Source organism: Chiroxiphia lanceolata, chromosome 1 (assembly GCF_009829145.1).
Source record: "Chiroxiphia lanceolata isolate bChiLan1 chromosome 1, bChiLan1.pri, whole genome shotgun sequence".
In the NCBI taxonomy this organism is placed as follows: Eukaryota; Metazoa; Chordata; class Aves; order Passeriformes; family Pipridae; genus Chiroxiphia; species Chiroxiphia lanceolata.
Genome location: NC_045637.1, coordinates 142,685,633 through 142,710,669, shown reverse-complemented (window position 1 = coordinate 142,710,669; position 25,037 = coordinate 142,685,633). Strand labels below are relative to the sequence as shown.

The window sequence follows — 25,037 nt, the reverse complement described above, 5'->3', positions numbered from 1 at the left end:
GAAGATAAGAAGTGTTTAAAGATATCAGGAGCATTTGTCAGCCTCAGGCTGATTAGAACGTAAATTTCACACTGTAACTAATAATTTTAAACTGCCATATTCAAGTCCTTCTAGAACTCTGGCAACAGCACTGTGAATCCTGGGACATAATTCATCTTGTCCTGCTGATCTGTCATTTGCACTTCTGGGTCATATCTTGTTGTTGTACTGCTGGTCAAGGTGGGTTTAGGGAAAGGTTCTTTTCTAAATTTTTCATTTGACAGGTGGTACACTGTCACTCTGAGCCTCTAATGTAAGGTCTTCAATCATTTTACCCTGTTGGTTGCTCTTTTAAATTTCTTTTCAAGAAGCTTTCTTGGGTTTTATGTGTTTGCCTTTTTTGAATTTAAATATTACTACAGTAGGGGATTTTTTTCCCTTCCACAGGACACAAATTTTGAATTGGTCCTGATGTCTTCAGCCTGGTAACACCTTGAACTGCACTCTGTGCCATGTTAAAGATTTATCCAGACTTCACTTCTCCTTTTTTCATTTTTGACTATCACTCATTGAGGAAAACTTTCTAGAAAATACCAGTGACGATACTTCTTAGTGCCAAAAATACAAGCCTGAACCACTTCTGATGCATTAGAGAAATTCCTACGCCACTGAGTTAGCCTCTGTGATTGTAAGATTGTCAAAAACCACAAATCATAGGTTGCTGATTAATAAAGCTCATAAATATCTTTTATATTATGGGGTAATACTTTTTATGTAAGAAAAAATAAGATTGCTTAAACTGTTTGCTTATAATCATGATTTTACTGCATAATACTAAGATTTCCTCATTTTTTTTATATAAAACAACCATAAAGTTATTCCATCTTGCTTATATTTTAAGTACATATCAAGGATAGTCAAGTAAAATGCAGTTTCATATTCCATTTCCAAGAAAGTCCACAATGGGTGGCCATTTTACAAGGTAACATCCAGATCTCAGGAAAACTAAAACAAAACAGACTGGCCTAAAACTGAAACTTTCATGGTCACAGCTTTGTTAAAAGTAGGAAAGAATCATGGTAGACCCATAGAAATTCTGGAGTACCTGAAGTGGTGTTGGCCCCTTACCACCAAAAAAATCCCCTTTTTGTAAATTCAACAGTCAAAATAAGCTCTTGAAAAAATGGTTCTCATTTGCAGCTGTAACTATGGAATTTGTAGTCTTAATTATGGAAATTTGTAAGCATAACACAACCAGTAAACCTTGCATGATAAATACAGCTTTAGCCACATTCATAAAATAGCAGTTAGCAGTACAGTGTTTCCCAGATACAAGTAGAGCAAAGGCTAATACTGGTTTAGCACCAGATCTGAGGCCCTATGTGCACGAGTACAAGTGTGACATAATCTATCAATCACATTGACTACTACTGCAAATTCATTTGATGACATACTGGAAAGGTTTATTTTAAAAATCAAAGACAGTTTCGTTTTCCAAAATGTGTGGTATTTAAATTTAATTAAACATTAGATTTACATTGTTTGGAACAGACCTACATTTGTTTGTCTAAATCTACAAAATAAACAAACTACAGCAGCCAATATGCTATTTAGTTCATATTAAATCCTTCACCTTAGGATGTGTAATGGCATGTAGGATTGGATTAAAAATATTGACCATGTGTTTCTGTTAAACTGGTTATCAGTAAAAATTATCAGGGTTGATATTTAAAGGCTAGGTTTTCAGGACAATTCAGCATTCAACATTTAGACACCTAACTCAGCAGATGGACTTTCAAAAGACCTTTATCCCCTTTTTGGCACTGAAATATATTAATTAGATTTCCAAGGACTCAGTCCTACATGGTATCAGGCATTCTGTCTCTGTAGTAGTGAAGCACTTCAGCACATTTAATTTAAACATGTAAATGGTCCCATGGAAGCCATGGGGCCATTTGCACACTTAAAAACCCTCACACAATCTTATCATATTGCTGGCTTAGGGTCAAAGTTTTCAGCAGCTCACAGGAGTGATCCCAAAAGTAGTGATGATGCCTGGGCACATTTGAAAGCATCCCATACATACTGAACCTTGATTAAATTAAAGAAAGTTGGTTTCCCATTTGTCTGAGAGTTTGCAAGCAGTTGTGTCCTTGCTCATTTGCTCCTGTTTGAAGAAGGAAAGAATGTGTATGAAGTCCTGTTTTATTGAACAAAATGGGGGAAAAAAATACCAAAGGGGAATATAATTATCTTGAAATGTAAGTCTGCCCTTCCATGAAGTACTGTATATCTAAACTCTGTGAGCATCTCCACGATCCCTGTTGCCATGTCTGCTTCTCTTTATTCATTTACCATTTTGTTCACTGATGTCTCTCATCCATGGACACCTGTAAATCAGCTGAATGCCAAGTATTGCCTCTGACATTTCATATCCCATCAGTTTCAGTGCAATTTTGGCTTTTCCACAGTCTTGGACATTGGCTTCTTATTGTTTCTACCACCGCTGCATAAAGGCAGTGGTCACCATTCTTTTCATTTAGATCAAGTGAAAAGTGATTATTGCTGGTGAAGAGCAGCTGGGGAGATGCCACCTTTAATAAACACAAAATAAAATGCTGCACGGAAATTGGCCTAAGGGCTGTCATAACATCAGTGTGAACCATCAGTCATAACTGGATCTGTGATCACTCTACAGGTTGGAGAAGGCAGCCACTACTGCCAACATGAGTTACCCACTCCAATGCTACATGACCAAACTCCTTCCCTCAAGTCTCCATGGCCATGGAAATTCTGTGACAATGGTACTGCTCCTGTACTGCTCACCCACGTGCATGAGCCACGTGAGCCACACCATCTGGCTTTACAGCTCACATTAGCAGCACTGTAATAGCATTTGCAACTGCTTCAGTGGGACATCTCCTGTTGTTTCTAGGAAGCTGACAGCCTCCCAACTGCAGCTCCTCTCTAATATACAGTGAGCACTGGTCAGGGATGCCAAGATGACAGTGTCAGTTCCAGCACTACATCTGATGGCATCTTTCTGCTACCACATGCAAAATTTCATGCAGTCTTTTATCCCTAGTCTGAGCTTTTACACACATACATATACAGCTGTTAAAATTGCCAGCATTCTTCAGCAAAAGGACATTAACTCCTATGAATTTATCACTTTTACAGAAAGCTTTTTGGATAAAGGGAATTAAAACTGTTCTTCAAAATGACGTACATTCTTATAATGTGTAGTAAACATCACGCTAAAAGGCGGGGGGAGAAGGAAAAAAAAAGAGCATTCCATGCAGCCAGCAGCTGTCAAGCATCAAAGATTTCATTTCAACATTATGTCAAAACCCATGATGCTTTAAGGCTCGTCAAAACATGAGTACATCTCCAAGGCAGATGTCTTGACTCTTGAGGCTGTTGAATGGCTGGATTATAGAAAACTTACCCCCCCCAAAAAAAAGAAAAAAAATCATCCATGCATCTAAAATTTTTGAGCAAGAAAAAGCATCCATACAAATGCAACAATAACAGTTACCCTTACTTTTGCCTACATTTCTATTTTATCATCTTTATCTACTATATCTGGCTGTCCTTAACTGCCCAGGCCCTTCTGATTCCATTTGCTCTCCAGCTCTAAGTAATTGTTACTGCTTTCTAGTGGCATTTTTTCTTACTTGTCTTCATGTAGGTATCATAGATTTTTGTATATGTTAAAATACACGTGAATAGACCCTGCAAGAACATATCAGGCTAAGGATAAAAAAAAATTCATATAGCTAACAAAAAAAAAAGTGTTTAAATTTGGTTCAAGCTAACATGTTACCCAGCATACTGCTTCACAGTATCTGTTATATATCTATGTTCTAAAACTAAACAGTGACAAAAATAATGTTCTCCAGAACTTGCAGAGATTTGGTCCCGTGCAGGGCCAGGAGTTGGACTTCAATGATCCTTCTGCATGCCCTCCGGCATATTCTATGATCTATGATCTCAAATATGTGAATTCTTCAATTCGAGTGGCATTAACTTCGCCTCAACACCCCTTAAAATGGCTAAAAAAGACAGTAGCAGAAGTGCTAAAGATATAAAAGATGTATTAATTGCATAAAGATGTATAAAACCAGATCAGACTGGATTTACGAACCAAATTACAATAAAACATCTTATTAACCTCAAAATTCTAAGGGAAATATCCATTGACATGAACTGTAGCAGCAACAGACATCTAGACTCTCAGAATGCCTTTGACAATTTTTCACATGATGGATTAGTACATATGGTATTAAATATAAGTTGCCCTAAGGAAAATTTTGAGACTGGATAAAGAAAATTATAAGACTAAATAATTGGTTTATAGACAGAAAGAAGAAGAGGAGAATTTAAAGTATCCATTCACCATAACATGGCAAGAATTGTTTTGCATGGGATTTCTATCAGATAGCTATTCTTCATATTTTGATTAAAAATAATTTGATTATTTTTGAATTATTATTTGAATTATTATTTATTGAATATTAACACTATTTTGATTAACAATAATTCTTATCTTACAGATAAGAATTAAAAGGTTAAACCTGTCTATTGTAATAAGCATCAGAGATTAGGAAATGGTTAAAATTAGAAGAAATATTTCTATTTTTATTAAAATAGAAGCTCAAGGTGATATGGGAATTTTAAGTTCCATGTGTAGAATGATGCACACAGAAATGGTAAATCCTTAATTAAATACAGGTCAAATAAGAGGAAAACAGTGTAAAGGAGAATGTGATCTAATTAGATATGGTCACAGTTTTTACATTCGTCTAACACAAGCAGAAATTTAAATGTATTTGCTTTTCTCTGAAAGCTTCTTTTGTAAGAAAGAAATCCTCATGGAAATCCACAGTAGTTTCACCACTAATTTCAATGGGTCAGGATTTCACCTGAGGTGTCTGACACTATTGGCTCTACCTAAATAAAGAAAATGTCACATGGGTAAGTGGTGAGGTTAGCTGCAACAGGGAAGTTTTCCACCTGAGAGAAAACTAGAAAAAATGAAGAAGGGGTGGGTAAATTTACCCTGATGAATTTACCTGACTAACTTAAGGATTTACTTTCTATAAATTAACCACAGTCAGATGCATCAGATGCAAATGGGCCTGTCTGAAAATTCTTAACAAATGGTTCCTATAAATGTACATTACACTCTAGGAAAGTTCAATTTCCTGCCAGGCTTCTGTCTCACACCCACCTCTTCCCTTTGTGTGCAGAAACAAATGGCTATCACCTTCTGGATTGGTTCCAGAAGGTCAATAGATAATTTAGATGAGTCTCACAGGTTTTGTAATGAAGATGCTCTCTTCTTGAGCCTCAAAGATGAAAATACACAGAAGGTCATTGAATTATAACTATGACTGGGTTTTTTTAATTGCATTGGTGCTACCACTGAAAGCCATACCCCAATTTACTGGGGAGGTGAGGAGCTTGGAGAGGGGTTGTCTTTGAAGTATATCCTCTCAAAGAAAAAAAAAGAATTTCATACAAAAAGACAACAAATTTCTGCAGAAGATACTTCCCCAGAAGGTAGTAGTTCACTGCTACCTTACACCATGCTGTCCTCAGATGACTGTCACTCATTCTTCACACCAAATTAGACCATCATGTTTGAATCAGGTTTCCAGCTTACAAATTCTGTCAGATTTCAGTATGGAATGGAAAGACATTGCTACCTCAACTTCCAACACAGCCACAGTAGGAACAGAAGTTTCATGAGGTCACTCAGTCACCACAACTCACTATTCAGCAAATCTGTGGAAAACCACAATCAACTTCAGGGCACTGCCTTTATCTTTTGCTTCTTTACTCTCATAAATCACCTTTCTTGATTTCCTTTTGTCTTCCTGTGTCTTAGGTTCTTTGCTCTGCATTTCCTTATCTATAAGAATACGTACTTTCATTCTCCTTACACGCACCCACTTGCCCCATTTGGGATGCCACATACCAGCTAAAAGTTTAGGTGGAACTGAAAGTTCATGCAATTTTGTAGTCCATACTAGGAGGAAATTGAAAGCAGGGCAGAAGTCACTGCTTCAGTGATATTCAAACTACCCAATAATATTTTTCCAGGAAACCTGGAAAATTTTGTTGTGTGCTAGAGGCTACAAAAATACATCAATCAGAACACAACTTTGAACACCACTTTCTGTGCAGATAGAGGTCTTGGTGACCCTGGTCCTGATTCATCCTGTAGGACACCAGCATTTAACTGAGGTGCTGAAATAAGTAGCCTTTCATCTCAGGAGCTTTCTGCTATCACAAAGAGACACAGATATACATCAGACATGCTGATTGGTTTCCTGTGTAATCCTGGTCCACAGGTGTCTAATTGCAGAGAGAGGAGTAAAGAGAATATCCTTAGCAGTGATACCTCAGTCTAGTGGTAGAATTAGCTGTGACCAACCCTGGTTATAGCATTTTTGCTAAAACACCTACTAGCAAGCAATGTGACTTCAGGAAACTCTTAATTTCGACATTATTTACTCCCTTAGGGCCTGTTTATGCTTCAACTGGGATTAAAAAAGCATATGAAATGTGTCTATTGCGAACAACTAGGCATAACCAAGATTGTAGGGAGATATGGTTGTAAAAGTTATCTAGGCATATACAATTATTCAGAAAGAATTCTGTAATGGCTGTTTTTGATAAGCTCAATGTATAGTCAAGACCTCAGTCAAGATGGTTTGCCAGGTCAGGGTGATGTAAAGATGGACATGGTTTGTAACAGAGGAATCTTGTATTGCAGACTGTCAGTCTTGGTCAGTTGACTTGCTCTCTGGAGGTGTTCATCTACCATTAGGAGTTACCTACACTCTCATCTGGCATGCTTTGGTAAAATATATAGTTATATGACATAAATTATGGTCATATCAGTCTCACAAAAGTCTAGAGTAATTTGGAATAGAAAAAAATTATAAATTAGTATCTTTAATTATTTGAGACAAACTCAAAGTTAATTTATCCTTCATGGGATATTATACCTTCGACAGAAAAAGCAGTTCCTCCACATGTAATTCAACCTATATTTGACAGCCCACTCCAAAACTCATTTGAAAGAATGTATGGTCATGGGAGGAGGTTCCTTGACACTTCCACAATCTACACAGGACCTCTGAAAAAAGACAAAACTGGAAGTAGTTACAGAGGATCTATTAATAGATTTTGAACAAAGAAAGTCAGACAAAAATTGATTGAAAAAAATTTGGAAGGGTAAGGATAAGATAGCATTGTGAACAGAGGAATAATTAAATTCCGGGAAGGAGCTGCAAAATTAAGCATTATTAGTTTATGTGAGTACAAAAATGGATAACATTTTTCAGTATGTTTGAGGAATATCCATCACTTCAGCATCCACAAAAAACATTTTGCCTTTTAGGACTCACTGGGGATTTTGGATTGGTCATGTTTCCTCTGCAGTACTGGCTTTGAACTTCTCTGGTGCTCTTTCATTCTTCACTACAAGGTCTGTCTGTGACATTCACTCTGTTTTGAGCATGGATTTGAACGCCTAAAATCCCTTCTAACCTAAATTATTCCATGACTCTAGAATGTTTTCAAGACTCACAATTCCACAAAATTATTAGGTTTGGAAGTTTATCTTACTGCCCCAGAAATTAAAAGCTCCTTGGCCCATGTTCTATACCAGGTTAATACAATGCACTGCACTACTGAAGCCAATGTTCTCAGTAATGGACACTGGCCCTCATACATCCACTGCCCAGAAGCAACAACCCGGCCCATAAGAATCATAACCATGGATGTGACAACAAAAAACCCTTGGTACACATGGAGTCCCATATAGGATGAAATTTCCTATCTGAAGGATCTATTCTGGGGACAGAAGTTTTTGTAAACATTTTGTTTCTCAGTAAATGCCTTATGAGATGCTGCACTATTTGGTTTTGAGCAAAAAGGCTTCCAGATCACCTACTCTTCTCATGGAAAAATGGTTTTGAAGAGTTGTTGCATGAAAACAGTCATGCTCATTATGAAAGGTTAATCATAATCAAGCTCTGTACACATGTATAACGTTGATGCTCTTTTTCATTTTTAATATCAGACACTATGCAAAAGGTATCCATGCTGGCAGAAATGAACTTCTTTTGCAAGAAAAAATAAAAGTAAAAATATTAAGAATATTTTGAAAAATACGTACATTTTCTTTTTAATGCTAACCCCACTACATAACAGCTCTTTCAATGTATTCCTAGAATCATCCAGGTTAGGAAAAATTGCAATCCGTAGGATTTCAAAGACTACCTAAATCCTACGGCATAATTTCACTAATCCTACAACACCCCTGACAGACAAGCATCTTGTTGAGTCTTGCATATTCCACCGATACTGGTTACAAAACAGTCCTTGGCAGCCTTTTCTATTGCATAATTGCTCCTATGAGGACTGAGTTGACTTTGTAGTTTGAAATTTGGCAAATATTTAATCCTTTTTTGGAGATTTGAGGAGTTCCAAAAATAAAATCTAAATTTGGGATCCATTTTTCCTATAACTGAAACTGATTCTTAACAGTCATGTAAAACCCAGGCTCCTTAGGTTGGTGCTTAACATTTTGAACACATGGAAGATTTTTGCTGTGAAGTCTATGTGTTCTGCCACTTCATCTTTATTTCTGAAAGCAGGCTAGTCTTTCCTCTTTTCTGCTCAAGTTCTCCCTTCATAGATCCTCCATATAAAAAGCAGATTCAGTGGTTGAACTCGCAACCTGTCAAAGAACTCAAAATTAGACAGGACAAACTTCGTTGTTTCTAAAATAAGGTTATCCATTATTGTTGTTTTCTTGTTAAGCAGTAGGAATAATTGATGACAGTAATCCACAGGTATCCCTTTGAATGCTCACAGACATAAGCATTTTTTGGTTGTTGTTGTGGTGGTGGGTTGATCCTGGTGGGTGTGGTGAGTGTTGTGGTGGGTTGACCCTGGCTGGATGTCAGGTACCCATCAAAGCTGCTCTATCTCTGCCCTGGTCAGTTCCACAGGGGAAACAAAGTATAACAAAAAGCTCATGGGTTGAGATAAGGAGAGGGAAGAAGATCACTCACCAATTGCCATTATGGGCAAAACAGTCTCAGCTTAGGGAAAAAATTATATTATTACCAATCAAATCAGAGTAGGATAACGAGAAACAAATCAAATCTTAAAACATCTTCCCCCCTACCCATCCCTTCTTCTCAAGCTCATCTTTATGGGGCTGTGGTCAGTTCATCATGTGTTCTCTGCTGCTCCTTCCTCCCTGAGGGGAGGAGCCTTCACAATCTCCTCCTGCTCCAGCGTGGAGTCACTCCCACAGGAGACAGTTCTCCATGAACAAGTCCTGCCAGGAGCCTGCTCCTGGAAGCTTCTCACAGAAGCCACCCCTAAAGCTTGCCACCTTGTCACCAAATACATTTTCATATCTTTAGATTCCAGCATGCAGTAACAGCATCTACAACATTTTATTAGCCCAGTGCACGTGATTCCATTTTCTACTAACAAAGCAATAAACGCTCCTCAGACAAGAAAGGGACAGTGCCATCCACAGCAACTTTCAGAACACTTGTACTCACTCGGATTAAATCATAGGGTACAATTGGTGAGGGATTTGAATTAATAACACTCTCAGGGGGCAGAAGAAGCTGCTGCCCCCAAGAAATTGTCTTCTTATGATGAAATACATTCCAGTTCTATGCATAATTTTAATAGGAGTTGTTTACTAGACAGTTGGAAACATTTGATTAGTGTTAAGAATGTTTTAATTCCAAAGCTCATAGAAACTATTTTTACCCCTCTGGAGTAGTAAAAATGCCCAACAAAGGCTCTGCTGCTATTTGTAATTTGTAGATTGTGAGTGAACAAATATTTCAAAGTGTTTTGTTGGTGAACTTCAGTGATCATCGTTATGATGGAGCAATGGGTAAAGATCCAAACAAAAAAGTCAGTTGCTCTGAGCCAGTACTTTTTTCTGCCCTTGAATACAGGGGAAAAAGCCACTACACATAGGAAAGAAAAAAATAAAATGTTTTACCTTCATGGTACACAACAGCCTTTGCTGATTCTTAGATCTTTCTTCTGTGCCTCCTAATAACATGAGCTGTCAATGTTTGCTCTAACACTTAGATCAGCTCTGCAAATATATGGTGAATTAGCAAGAAGAATTCAAGGACACAATAAAGATCATATATACCCCCTCAAACTCTCAAATCTTTTTCAATTCATGACATTTGGAAATACAATTATTCAATGAAAAAATGTTAAAATTATGCCCTGTTCCATTCTAAAGAAAATCAAACTGAAATTAAGATATTATTTTTGTGATTTGGGATTTTTTTCCTCCCTCATTTGACCAAATCCTTGCTCCAGGAGCTTATTTGCTAAGCTAAAAAGCAGCAGAGAGTTTACAAGCAGAAAACTATATTAATATTTAACTTGGACTAGAATTCCACATGTGTTGGTGGAATCAATGCATAGTGACTAGAAAAGTTGGTACTGACAATATATCTACCTGTAATAATGCCTCCAAAAACTGCTGTAGTGATCGGGTGGTACATAGCAGTTAAAATCCCTGCTTTTCCAAGTTTAGGCTACTACTTCTGGCGGCTGACAAAAATTAAGCATTTCTGATAAATGCGTTGTACATGTTTTTTATTACTCACAAACATTTAGGAAGTTAATTTTCCTTTGACAAGGCTGCATTTTGCTTTGCTGCTTGACTACTTAATGCACAGTGATGCTGCTGTTCTAATGGTGAAAAATCTGTATAATAAAATGCCCAAATCAATGTCATTTTTTTTAAGAGGGAAACTGAAGCAGAGGGAAAAGTAAAATGCTGGGGCATTTTTTAAAGACTCTTCCAGGTATTTGTCAAATTCCACAAAGGTACTGGGACCAGCATATTTTTGCAAAATGCATTTTCTAAAAGCCTTCTCAGTCCTTGACTCAGTAGTAAAATGAAAAGGTGGGAGATAAGCATTACCTGAAACCTCACCAGGGTAACCCAGTTCTCTCTTCTATTGTCAGTCACTGTGACCAATTTCCAAGTCATGATACAAAACTAAGTTTCATCCTGCTTTTTCATGAAAGTCAAATATGTCCTTGCTCTTAATGAAATCAATAAAGCTTTCATATTCATAGCAAGAAAGAGAACTTTGTCCTACATCACCATGCTTCAACATACCTATCTATAAATAAACAGCTAGCAAGCTAAAGAATTCAATTAAGTTTTCATTTCTCTCAGTCAACTGCAGATCACAGAGGAAGCACCAATGACAGCAAAGACAGATGATGAAAACCTGATCAATTGCTATCACTTCAATTTAGATAAAAAGTCACTCACTTTTCAGCTCTGCTTGGTGCCAAGAAGAGATTAGATTAAAACTAAATCAAGAGGAAAATAAAAAATCTAAACAACAGCCAAAGAAACGTTTTCTAGCTCTTGTAAATGTCCTCAGTTAATCCTATACGTAAAGTCAGGCTACCAGCAATGGCTAAAAGCAAATTCCAGAAAGTTATTCCTTTTAAAGTTGTCAGTACAGTTGAGCCTTCAGAGAAAATGAGCACAAAAAGTTAAACTACCTGTTTGCTAAAGTTGTCTCCGTCTATACTAGACTTTGGACTACATTAAAGAACTTTCTAGAACATGATTGAGGCAAACATTACAAATTATTGTGTCTGCATTACCCACTATCATGTACTACCATGCTATGTGTGATTCCGAGAAGTTCTGGTGTTATTCAATTCTTATGAAGTCACTGCAGAAATTTGCTAAGATCTGTCTATCACATGCTGATTTATTTCAGTTTTGGGAAAATATAGATAAAGCACTGAGATGCAGGATCAGCAACTGATACTTTGTGTTGCAAAGTGATTTTGCAAGTGGCTTCATAAAGCAAAAAACAAAGAACATGAATTTAGCTCATTGTTACAAACAGAACACAAGTAAAGGGAGAAGACATCTATTTCACGACCATGAGGCTGTCATCACATATAGGAATCTCTAAAAACAACAGAAGTAAAAAATCTTGATTTTATTTAAAAAGAAAATATATGCCCTATTTAAAAGCTGAGGAATTACACTTAATTCATCCTACGAAATTCTGTGTATGGCAGCAGTTCAAATATGAATAGCATATCTCAGCAGGCAGAATTAGCACCAAAGGAAACATTTTAACAAGAACAATATTAATCCTAGATTTTATCTTTCTTCTGTCAACATTTGTCGCTAGTACAAATCATGCAGTCACTTAACACATTGTCTGGTGATGCCCAGCCCTGTGGCTGCAACACACATTGAGGGTGTCTACCACAGCTTTGGCCTCTCTCTGGAACCAAGTGTGCTGCAAACACATGGCCATGCACCCCACAGGGAGACCCCCATAGAAATATATACATCTCGTCACATATACATTAGAGAGTACATCCCTCTTACACAGCTGGACTTACCAATCCCACCTTGGGATTTATCACACACCCCACACACTGACAGAGCTGCACTAAGGAGTGCAGCAAGGAGGGGGCTGCAGGCACTTGGGACAGGTTATGTGTTGACACACAGAAGCCCTTGGAGAGTACAGGGAGCACAGAGTGGATCACAGATTGTGTCAGCTATTCTGCTGGGCTGTACCAGGACTTCTGTGGCCACCTCCATGTGATATGAATAATCCTTTGTCTTAAATTCTCATTTCTAGCTGTCAACAATCACCATAGTGCAAGATAAACAGAATTTCGCAGTAACCAAAAAGGACCAAAAGTTTTAAAGTATCACAAAATATCGCTCTTCTTAGAGAAGAAATGTACCATGATGTGCCCAAATTACCCCATAAGGTCCCATGTCAGCTCAAAGCTGACAACACTAATGAAACTCTGAATCTGAAAAACTTGAATGCTTTTCTGCCTCTTGTGCTAAAATAAAACTGATTTTCCTTCAAACTTTCTACAGAGCCACCATCTTGGTCAGCTATTTTTTTTGAGAGAGTAGCTAAAAAGAGGCAGAGAGCAGTAAGAAACAAGCACCACAAAACCAAGCAGCACAAAAGTGCTGGCTGTGCACTAGGATATTTAGAGGGAAGAAAAATGACATGGAAAATTCACATTAGATAAAGCAAACAAAACAGTGGCATCCCAAAGATCCATCAGGCAGAAAGATATTACAAGGTTGAATGACAGACACCTTCACATTTCATGGAAGCCACACACTTTTTAAAAAACTCAGAAGTCCTATAGCTGACCTGAATATTGAGTCAGCCCACTTAGAATCCCTCTTCCCTACTCTATGCTGCCTGAGCCAGCTTTCACCAACCATTTGTCTCCCCAGTTCCATATAAACTTAACTAATAAATTAATTAATTAATACTAACGTTGACAAGTCTTCTCCCATGCGGGCAATAAAGTCCAAATCTTAGTTCAGGACTGAGATATTTCACACGAAAAGTAAAAGGCTTGATTGCACAATATCAGGGCTTACATCCCTCTCCACACAATCACTTCTACACAGAAGTTGTCTTGTCATGTTGATCATTGCACCAGCAAACAAGGAAACTGTAGAGGAAGTCCAACAAATTTTTGCAAGATATTGCTGGGAAGACATGACAGATATAAACACTTTTAAGTGTTTTTAGTAGGGAATATCTTCACACTCCCATAGTTTCACTTAACACAGCCATCATCATCTCAACACTTCCAAAGCTGTGTGCCACTTGACATGATGCACAACAGAAATCAGCTGTCTGACATGCAACACACTAGTGAAAAGGGATTGAAGTCAACCAGCTACATGCATGGACAAGTCTTAAATTTCACAACTGTACAGACACTTGCAAAAGCACTTTTTGGCTGTGAGGTTTTTGTTGTTGATATTTTCCATACTCTTGTGCCCATTGTTAGTCAACTACAAGAACACGGAAATGGTACAATGAGTAGTGTTTCTCCAATAAGGCAGGAATATTGTTGGCATTATGTTCCAAGATTTAACTGCACTGCATAGTGCCATCACTACCAGAAAAAAGTGAGGAAATTCTGAAAATATAAAAATCAAAACATACACCAATATAAATACTCATTTGCAAATAAAATAATAAATTGTTATTTTGGAAAAATACAGTAACCCTACCCTCAAATTAAAACAGATGTCTATCATTTATATTTTCTTTGTTTCCATTTCAGAGGAACATCGGAGAATTATTACTGCAGCAAAAAATAGAAGAACCAATATTTTCCCTAAACAAAATTTAGTATTTCAGCTAACCCTACACCTGCAGCATCCCATCTTCAAAATACATTTTCCCCCTTTCCTCTCCCCTCCCCTCACCAAACACATCAGAGGGATGAAACCTATCTGCAGACTTCACCATAACCAAGAGTTTCCATATTTATGAAGACCCAGAAGCTAATGTAATCTTATTGCTGAGATGACAGTTGTCCCTAAGCAGAAGAAACATAAGGCAAAAACAGAGAGAAAAAGGATGAAACAAAACACCCGAAGTAGAAAGCCTACCTCAATAATAGCTTTTTAGATCTTCTGGAAAGAACAAATGAAGATAATATAGGCTGACTAAGCCTTGTCTAAACTAAGGCTGCTCAGAGGATATGTTTTAGCAGACCTGTGACATCGTCACTTTTTACAGCAGTGAAGCAAAGGGCACATACATCACAGTGTGATTTTGCATTATGAAGAACATCTATCACATAAAACCAGTTTTGCTTGGTTGTGTGATTATATGTGGAATTCTGGGATTTGTTCCTCTTTGCTGTGAATTTACTGCTATATTATTTTTCAGAAATATTTCTTTTCCTAGATGCCCAGAGTCCACATTTGATTCATTAGTGTGGGGTTTCTGGTTTACCCACTAAGTTGATTTGAACAATTCATTTGTTAATATAGTGAAACACATGTTCACGATTACAAATTGTTTAACAAGTCTCAACAAACAAGTCCCCTGGTGGTCTTGAAGTTTCTCAAAAGCAGATGGATGAGGTACAATTTTATAGATTCTCTTTCCTATTTCTGCAAAGCTGCTAAGGTCGGAAATAGGCTTTAGTGTAAACAAGGGGCATTGTCAGACAATAAAGAGACAATTGCCTGTGTTAGCACAACAATTAATTTATTTGCAGAGAACCACTCAGCCTATTTGTTACCAGAAATGTGCTAATTATTCCTGCTAATTACATGCAAAACCTTCATTATCACCTATATGAGGAAGAGGACCCCTCAGGTTTCAGTGACAAATTAATTACTGTGTTTTCCTTCTGAATGTACTTCTTGACAGTCCCTGTTATCTAAAAAATAAATTGGCTAGCAGGAAGCTTGTCTCTCAGAGACATTCTGCAAACTAAAAGCAAACATACAAATTACACATCAAGTCACTGCTGCTATTTTTTCAGTCAGGTATATTCTGAAGCTCTCAGAATTTCTATATTAATTTACAAGCTCTTAATCCTAATAAAATGTATCATGTACTGCTAAATTCCACTATGTAGCTGCTTTCAGAGCCCTTTACACATCTATAAAACAATGGATAAGATAGTAGGCATTAGGTTTTAAAAATACAGCAAATAATCCCAATGATAAACTACACAGTCAGTAAAACGTTTATATCATTTCAGGGAATAAATATTATTTAAAATTCATAACTGAAGTGAAAAGGACAGCAAAGGGGCTCTGAATTACTCAGTCTTGCATTATCACCATTCTAATTCAACATGCAGAACGCTTGCCACCAAGTCTTTGGAATGCATATCAGGGGCAGGGTAAGTTTCATGCAGAAAGGTGAGGAAGAAGAGGCAGGCAGGACCAAAGTCTTGATTTGGAAGGTAGGAAACACGGTTAGTGAAGGAGTTGCAGCACGACAAATCTGGCGTAGGAATGCATGGAGAGGCTGCAGTGAATGCTCAACACACAAGAAGATATATTGACTATTCCAAAAGAATTATTTAAATCTCTTAAATTTTGCTTAAAACCTCTTAGGTAAGTTTCAGCCATACCTGTATGACACCTTGCCGATTGCCTGCCTCTACTTTCAGTAATAGTTGCTCTGAAGTGCCATACCCACTGTTCATCCTGGCTATAGTTACTCCAAGCATCCTCAGTTTCTGTGTTTGGCATAGCAGAATATCAATACCTTAACAATGCAGAGTATCAGCAGCATCCATTAATAGCACATGAGCATCATCACACAATTCCAGAATGTGGACTTACAACCACAACTTTAGGAGCAGCTGCTACACAACATTGTACAAAACAACAGCTAATCCATGTCTAGATACAAATGGTGCAGTCTTGGCAATGTGGCAGGGATGGGATAGAGTAGCTCAGATAGGGCTACTAAAAGGCTAGAAATAGTTTTCTAATGAACCAGGTGACGATTAGCACACATACAAACTCATATTTCAACAGCCACCTCACCTTACGAAGATAAAGCAAGAGTAGAGGAGTGGATTCAGGCTCTGGATGTCTGTAAGACCCAGCCCTGCCTCTCCAGACCATCAGCACAGAAAGGCAGTGCCCCAGAGCACTGAACCTAGCCTTAGAGACTAATTCACCCATGACTCACTGGACCTATGCCCTTCCTTCACTGTAATCAGGGTATCACTTGTCATACAGCCCATTCTATTACTTGAAACGTAAGATACTTATCTTCATATTTTAATTGTATGTGTAGCCCATTTCTCAAGAGATTTCTGTTTTGTGTTTCAAGAGACTGAGCTAAGTACCTCCCATTCCTACTTGTTTCTAAGTAACTGTGTTGGTGCTTTCTGCAATGTTCTCCCTCAGAGGGAGGAAGCCCCCATAAATAACTATATGGCAACTTATTCTCCAAGTCTACCTTTATCCTCTCCTTTCACTTGAAGCCTTCAAAAACTTCAGTAACATACTGCTAATAATATCCTCAGCTTCCACATAGTGTACTACTGAATACAGTTTCCAGCTGTGTATCTTGGTTTGTCAGAGGGTAAGTTCTGCAGAACGAGAGATACCTCTTTGGTATATTCTTGTAGTTGGTATGTCTGAAACACTACTCAACTATAATTATTAATAACAGAAATAGTATGTAGTAATAGTGGTATGAAGAGGAGGGAGCATAGTGCCAGTTTTCCAAACCAGAAATGCAGGAAATGATTTAATATTTGGAGGCCAATACTACCTTTGTCATAATTTAAACAAACAAAAAAAGACAAACCAGCAAAGAAAACATGTCAACTGGCATATACCACAGCTTTGTGTACTTATAATTTTTATTTTAATTTTAATCTATAATCCTGACTGAGGTTCTACCATGTTTACACTGTCTTTATTTGTGTCCTCTAGCTCAATATCTACCATAATTCAAATAAATCCAAAAAATAACAAATGGATGAAAAGGAGGAGTTCTGTATTCCACCTCAGTGCAGTAGGTTGGTTTTTTTTTATTATTACTTTTCAGTCAGAGACATTCATGTAGAAGATAGAATGTGTATGATTTTATTTCCCAAAAATAGTAACTCATAAAATTATGCCTAAAGCTCAGCCCATACCACCAGCACAGAGCCTACATTGTTGATAGGTATTAGTTCAGTCCATGCAGATAATAAGACAAACTTTTTACATAGGAAAAATTATCACTTCCAAATTCCACTTTATTACCAGGTTTTTTGTTCCAAAGGGCAGGAAGGGTATCCCTGGCATAAGCAGTATATATCCCATTCCTGAAATTTAGAACACACTTTTTTTAAGCAGTGTATCACCCTGTGTGACTGAAAACCTGAAAAGAGATTAAGGTTGCTAGGCCTCTAACAAGTGTCTTCCAAACTACTGTACCCAAAAGTAGCTCAGATCCAGAAAATGTAAAACTAACCTACTATCAATCCATTGAAAACTGGACTCAACAAGCAAGAGTTTAGGAGAAGAATGCAAAAACAGTGCATAACTTACTCATGATAGAAAGGCCTTTTTTAATTTATTACAGCAGGTCATTCACCAGATTCTTTTATCTGTTTGCCGATAACAAGAACAGCAACAACTGACTGACTTTGAGAGATGACTGGCAATAGGGATGCCATGTGGCAACAAAGGAGGATTCAAAATCTGAGCAGCAATTGATGGAGAAGGGAGAATAATCTGAAAACCAGAAGTGCATAAAGAGAGGTGCACGGCATCAAAAATTATTCAGAACTGGAACTGAAGGGGACAATGGAAAAGCAGATGATTCTAGACTATTTTTGCTATGGCACAGAGGAGGAACAATAAATGGCTTTCACAGTGAAACATTTGAGCAATAAAATAACAAGTTTGCCTAGAAGGGAAACCTTTCAACATGGGCCGTAATATCTTCTAATTTGCCTGGCCTGAATTATGAGAACATATTTTTGGCCTGGCCTATACCACAAAATATGAGTAGGATTAAGAGCATTCAAAGTAGCTGACAAGATGCTGAAGCAGAAGAGAACCTTCCCACAGAGAGTAGAAAGTTGGGGTCAGCATTGTATTAGCTGACATTACAGACTGCATCTTGTGTTCCAGAGGCTTAATCACTTCACTTAAACCTATCAGCATGCAAAAGTAGCAACAGAAAAATTATAGCTTGATTTGGCAACTATGTGACAAGGAATGACTTAGTAACATTTCTTGCTTCTTTCCCATGTATGAAGTTTTCAAAGATCACCTTCTTCCTACTTATTTGTTTCCAAGTAGATAAGAATTTCTGTAGTCAGAATTGTTACAGTTATAACAGTTTAGTAGCAAGGACTAGTTTTTCAAATGTAGGAGCCTAGAGACTTATACATCTACAGATAGAAAGGATATGGATCCAATCCTCCTTCTGAAACCAACACTGGCCTACCAAGTTCTACAAGAGACGAAGCAAATACTGACACGGAAAAGAACTGATCTAACTCAGAATTACAGTACTACTAGAAGTTGGGGTTTTTTTAAATTAAATACCATGTGCGCTAAAATACCAAGAAATTTTAAACTGCTTTACATTTGATGAGGAGAGAGAAGTAGTTGCTGGGTATGGGTTTTTTTTAAAATCTACATTTTCCTTCAGGTTTTCACATGCTCTTGCATAAACATTTCCTGGCTCAATATTGTGTTTGCTCACATCACAGTTCTTCCACAGACGCATTTACTTCCTGCTGCAAAGAAGGGGGAGGGAGGGCAGTGTGCAGTGTAGCACCATTTATCCTTTTCAGACAAGGTTTGATTTAGAAAAGAACCAGCCACAACTTGCTGGGTACCAGAAGCCAAATAAGTTATTTTTCTGTTTGATTATCCACATCATTCAAAACCTGTGTCAGTGGCAATTGGCTTGTTTCCTGTCATGCTGAGTCCTGGGCTGCACAACAAGTTTGTCTTGCAGAGAAATGCGAGGTGTCTGGAGTTGAAGACTCCTGGAACTGTTAGTTTTTAAAAATTTTGTCTTGGACTGAGCACCTTAACTCCTCCCTGTTCTCTAGCACAGCAGCTAAAATGGAGCCATGCTCCTGGAGCCTGTACAGCCAGAAGCTCCCTAGGGACCCCCACACCCTTCCCCTCACATTAATGGGCAGCTAACTAATAGAGTAAAAGAAATAAATTAGCAAAAATCTTATTCTGGTAGATGTCAAGGAAGAAGACAATCCCAAAGAGGAATTTAAACAGAAAGACGTATGAGCTTTACAGTTCATTGTACAAAAGAAAGCCCGTGTAAGGTACTGCATAAAAGAAAATGAGAAAACGGTTTTAAACAAAATAGAAAGTCTCCAAGGCTTGCACCACTAATGGAACTGAGAGGAGGGATGAAAAATGCTAGCGTTATCTCTGACTCAGGAAGTCCCAAAACCATGATTCAGTAGAAGGTAGGAGCATACACCAAGAAGGGATCATTACGTGCTTGACATTTTCTTATACGCTCCCCCAGGCTGCTGTCAGAAACAGGATACCCGACTAGACAGATGTTTAGTCTGATCCTGCATGACTGTTCTTAGTTTGTGATAGTAAGACCATAAATGTGGATAGGAAGAAAGTTATGTGCAACTCAGGGATCACATGAAACTCCAAGTTGATGCAGGCACAGCAGCCAACAGTGAGGACTGGACCCAAACTGAGGCATGTCAGCTTTGAGCAAATTCTGACCACTACAGACTTCCCTCCTGGGAGAAGTTCATACTGCCTAAAATCCTTCTCATACATTTCAGGACTTGTCTTTAGGACATATGGCACCTTTGGAGTCAAACCACTTCCCCTACCCTCCTCTGGTTCTTCAGTTACATATTTCATTCTTTAAAAAAAAAAAAAGTTTCTTTGCTCTATTGTCTCTGAATTAATACCTGTTATCATGCTAATGCCAATGTGGACATTTTCCGCACTGCATTTTCTAGTTCTTTGCAAGAAAACAAATCTCTCCAATGCCACCAGTCCTTCTCATATGCAAGTCATAACCTATTCAAAAAGTACAGTGTCCTTTATCCTGCCACCAAGCATTTGGGAGCTAAAGCAGACACGCAGAGAGATTTTGCAATATAATAACAATGTCACGAGGTCAACCATAATTTCTAAGTTGTACATAGAATGGCCCAAATTATCACAGTTCAAACATAGCTGGAACAATTCCTGGTCAGGAAGGGTTTTACTTCTGACTTTAGCATAGACTACAGTCTATACTAGAAATTTTCTTTCACAAGAAATTTTCTTTCAGCACAGCCTTCAGAAAGACTACCTTTTCTTCCTCCTAGCAATTTTAATTCATGCTCTTTCAGGTAGGTTTGCTAAAGAGACTGTATATAGAAAATGTTACACAACAGTTGCAGCAAGTAGCCTACACAGCAGCTCATTTGCTGTGACAAATTGCACAGAGCATGCCACACACCAATACTCCATATTCTCTTCTGGGTCACTGAATTGATTCTGGTTCAAATTCCTGACAAACCATTTCATATGTAAAGGCACTAAAGGACCAGAACTATTTGCTTGTGCTAGCTCAGACTAGCCTCTACTCTAGGAGACAGGGCAGCCTGCAAGGCAATGAGCAACACGGATGCAAGCCCACTCAGACATTTCTTGGATGACTATCTAGCCACTATGATGTTATGTAAAAGGGAGCTGCTCCATCTTTCTCCCAGCAGTAGCTGCTGTCACTGCATTTTATTAGGAGATGAAGTTGTCCAAGGATATTGTGTGTTCGGGGAACATTTACCAGATCAGCTGTCCCAGGTAACTCTGACCCTGTAACATCTGCTTCCTGGATCCTAGTCAAGCTTAAGGAGCAGGGGAAAGACCTCTGCTAAAACAGGGCTGTTTTGGACCTCAGCTACCAGGCGCCGTGGAATGGTAAAGTTGCTCATGGAGCTTAGGTGTCGCCAGGGCTAGACTGCAATTAAGAAGGCACTCTTAGGGCCACAGTTTTGGACTTAAATAGCTTACTCTTCCAAATCTCATTCTAGGTAAAAAAAGCGGTGACTTCAGTGATACACTTCTCTCAAGAGTACTGTACACTCTACAAATGTATTCCTCAACTGACTGAGAAAATTACTTACTGGTTGTGTGCACCATAGTCTGATCCCTAAGATGAGCGTTCAGGACATATAGATAATACATGAAAGAGTTATAATCAAATGATTTTCACTATGGAGGTAATCACCTCACTTAATTTCAGTCATCTCATAAAAAGCAGTGTCTCTTCCATAATGGGAGGGTGATTTGGTGACAGTACCAGCTTAAGCAGCAACTTCTACAAGGTCAGACCTGCCACTTAAGAATAAAAGTACTCAGGAACAAAGTTCAAAACAGGTGGGACAACTGGTCAGAAAGCAATATTTTCTCTCTGTTCTAACAACAGATGAAGAAGCATAGACAACTAGATTAAATTGGAGAGCAAGATACACGTGTTTGTGTTATAGTAATGTCATCTTGCACCAGAAAAAACAGGACACATGCAAAAGGATTTCTTTAAAGCTAATGCCCTTTAAACTACATTGGCATATATTTTTAGTTAGCAGCTATAAACTTTTTCTGCTCTAGGATTATTGCAGACTGGAGATTTGTACAACAGGCCAGGTACACCAGATAAGAGTCACACTATACTAAGAAAAAGAGAAGTTCTCAAAACAGCAATGCAGTTGTTTAATTTACCTTACCTTACACTGTCCACAGAGTAACATTAGTTCTTATTGCTAAGTAAAAATATACGAGTGCCTATGTAAAGAGAGATACAGAGATGAACATTCTGTTAATTTACAAGGTTAAAGACCTTTCATCAATCTTTACATATTAAGGAGTATTTATCATTTCTATCATAATGCCCATTCCAGTCATAACATTGTGCTCTTATGGAAGACCACAATTAATCTGCTACCTCCCCAAATAATATTTCAGTGACTTTATTTAAGACCCCTTCCACATCAATAGTTCCCTATGACTGAACCTGTGTTTCAACAGGAAAAACTTTACTGGAGGAGGAAAAAGAAGGTAATTCCCATTAATTTTGTGATGCTTAACAGTGATACTGAGCAGCAACTTTTTTATGCTGTCTAACACCAGATGAGAAATCACTTTCTAATTAAATGGAGAAGTAGCATATATATGAGCACTCAGAGCCAGTTTCTGAGTGTGGAAGTAATACCATCATTTTGCAGGGTTGGTCTGTTCTGCTTCTTTAAAAGAAGACACTGTAAAAAAAATATGACCTTGGAAAGATTTCCTATGTATGGCATAGAGAAACTGTTATTCCCAAGACACCACAGCCTCCTAAGTGTTTCAAAAACAGGCACAGAAGAATGAAAAAACAGACAGGTGACAATAATGGCATGAGCAAAATACCTTATGCCTCACTCAAGTATTTTATATTCAAGGCACAAGTTACAACTCATAAATTTCATTAAATCTACTTAATTTATACCAGAATCCACTGCCTCTTTGTATTTCAAGGGAATAGAAATGCACAAGAGATTGTGGACAAAACTGATATTTCTTGTGGGAATAAAATCCAAACAGAAAAAGAGAGAGACTTAGGCTTAATCTTCCTTATTATTTGATAAAAAAAGCATTTTCTGAGTAGAGGTACAAGTTATTTGTGGTTTTGATCACTCCAGTATGCTGTTCCATACCTAAGAGTAAAAAATGTTTCAAATATTTAACAAATCAGGGCTAATTATACAGAATAATTGAATCCTTAATATAAAGCCTGAGAGACTTTATTCTTCTAACACTGCTGATGTGAATACCAGGAGAAAAGATAAAGCTACAGACCTGTTAATACAAAGAAGACAGTTAAAAATTACTTTCAGTTTTGAGAAAAACACTAGACTCTGAATATAAGCTAATTATTAAAGTTCAATTCCCTTTTTTCCCCCCAAAAAAGTTATTTTAATTACTGCTTTTTTATGCCAAGTGTCTGTTTTATTTAAGAGAAGAAATTACTTTCTATTTGAAGCAATGCCTACTAGAAAAAAGAGTTACTCAAGGGCAGTGTTTTATTGATAAAGCTTTTTCTTTATAATCATCATATGTCATAACATTTCACAGGATTCATGAGGTTCACGTTTTTTCAAAGGCAGAAACAACTGAAAGTTCTGATCTGGGGCTAACAAAAAAACCCGAAGCACTGTCTAAAGGTGGAATCATTTTTGCATTTTAAACCCTAGATACAGCAAAAGTCAGGGCTTCATAAAAGTAGGAGAGGTTATTTGTTACCGTAAGAGCTACCATTTTTAAACTGTTATGAGTATTTGCATACATTTACATGCACTGAAAGCACAGCCATTCAGAACAAACAGCGCAGCCATTCAGAACAAACAAGGTTCATTATGAAGACAAACATGCTGAGTATGACTGAGTGACAATCTACACAATAGCTGATTTAAACTTTACATTCACACACCATTTTTCTGAGGAGGAGGAACAGCTAAGGATGCCTTACGTCTCTTTGGCCATTTTTTAATTTTGATAAACGCTGGGGCTGCCTCTGTTAAGGTGAGAGAATACACTGAGGAGTCCGTTCAGCCTGTCGAAACCTCTGATATGGTCTTTGACTTCTAGCAGGCAAGCTTAAATGAATCTCTCTCAACTAGTGGAATAGGTAGGAAAACTGGTTTAGCAAAAAGACATACACAGTTCTCTTAAACAGTTCAACTTTAAGGCATGTCTGCATGCATTCCTACTGCCTGTGACAATAGTAACACTTCCTTTCAGCCTAATAGGTCCTGAGCCCCATCCTTTGTCTGCTGATTAACTGCTCTATTCATTGACCAGACCACTAATTGCATGCTCCTTATAGTTACCCTACATTACTGTAAGAATTAATGAGACACAATTACAGCTCCCAGAAATCTCAGGCCTAGCCAACTGCAAAGCACTCCAACTGAATAAGAACTCCCCAAGAATAAAGAGAAAAATTCAGCCCATTGTTCACAGGAAGCAGAATGTTTTTTGTTAAAAAATTGTATTTATTTGAAGCTGTTTCATAATTAGGCCCTGGAGAAAAAAAAAAAAAAAGGAAGAATAGAGAAAGAACTTGGGAACTAGCATTCACTGAGAAATCACAGCAGATGCAAATAGACATGCACACAGTTCAGATATGAAGAGAAAAAACATAAGGATGGAGTGCATGAAAAATTGGTGCTGTGAATGCTACAAATATCTATAACCAATCAGCTGTTTAAACAGAGCATGTCCCACTGTATGGGAATTGCCACTAATGCAACCTTTTATTTGATAGCTTCAGTCTTGAACAATTTAAAATAAGCATATGGTATGCTTTGCAATCATGTCTCTACTATGAGATGGAAGAAGAGGAATTTAATTTCCCACTCCCAGAATTTAATATGCATTAGAAGTCAGTGTCATTAGCCATGAAAGTCAAAATGAAGGACAGAAAATGAGTTTTTTGAAAATCAGCCATATTGAAAACTGCACTCACATTTAATCTGTGTAATCAACAGCCACAGCTATTCAGTCTTAGTGACTACAATCACTACCTATTAGCCTGTAAGTAGTTCAAAAGCTATTATTCTCACTTGAACAATTTTCCAATACACAAGAGACAGCATTAAGTTAATGAAGTCAATATGCAAAGTCAATA

The 25,037-nt window shown here is 37.7% G+C and overlaps 1 long non-coding RNA gene across 1 annotated transcript in view; it reads right to left on the bottom strand.

Annotated features, from left to right (window-relative positions):
• LOC116793325 overlaps positions 1–25,037 on the bottom strand; it is a 34,623-nt gene that overhangs the window by 1,297 nt on the left and 8,289 nt on the right. The window contains exon 2 of the long non-coding RNA XR_004359455.1: positions 22,096–22,153. This is a non-coding gene — a long non-coding RNA (uncharacterized LOC116793325). The remainder of the gene's footprint in view (positions 1–22,095; positions 22,154–25,037) is intronic.